The sequence below is a fragment of the Fukomys damarensis genome, unplaced genomic scaffold, assembly GCF_012274545.1.
Source record: "Fukomys damarensis isolate Sample0158 unplaced genomic scaffold, DMR_v1.0_HiC HiC_scaffold_4, whole genome shotgun sequence".
Taxonomy (NCBI): Eukaryota; Metazoa; Chordata; class Mammalia; order Rodentia; family Bathyergidae; genus Fukomys; species Fukomys damarensis.
In genome coordinates, this window is record NW_022900916.1 from 21,570,428 (window position 1) to 21,570,644 (window position 217).

Consider the following 217-nt stretch of genomic DNA (forward strand, 5'->3'; position numbering starts at 1 on the left):
CCCCGCGCGGCCTCGGGGAAGCGCAGTCGGTGCCGGCGCGCCCGCGAGGTGTCTGGGAGCTGGGCGAAGTCAGCAGGCTGGGAGGCTCTTATACCTCCGAGCGGGCGGAAAGTTTGGGGGCAGCGGTGTCATTGGCCTGACGTGGGGAGGAGGGACTTTTCCAAGTTTTATAGGAAAGTTTCCGCTTTCCAGCCCCCTCCCCCGGCCCTACCCTCCT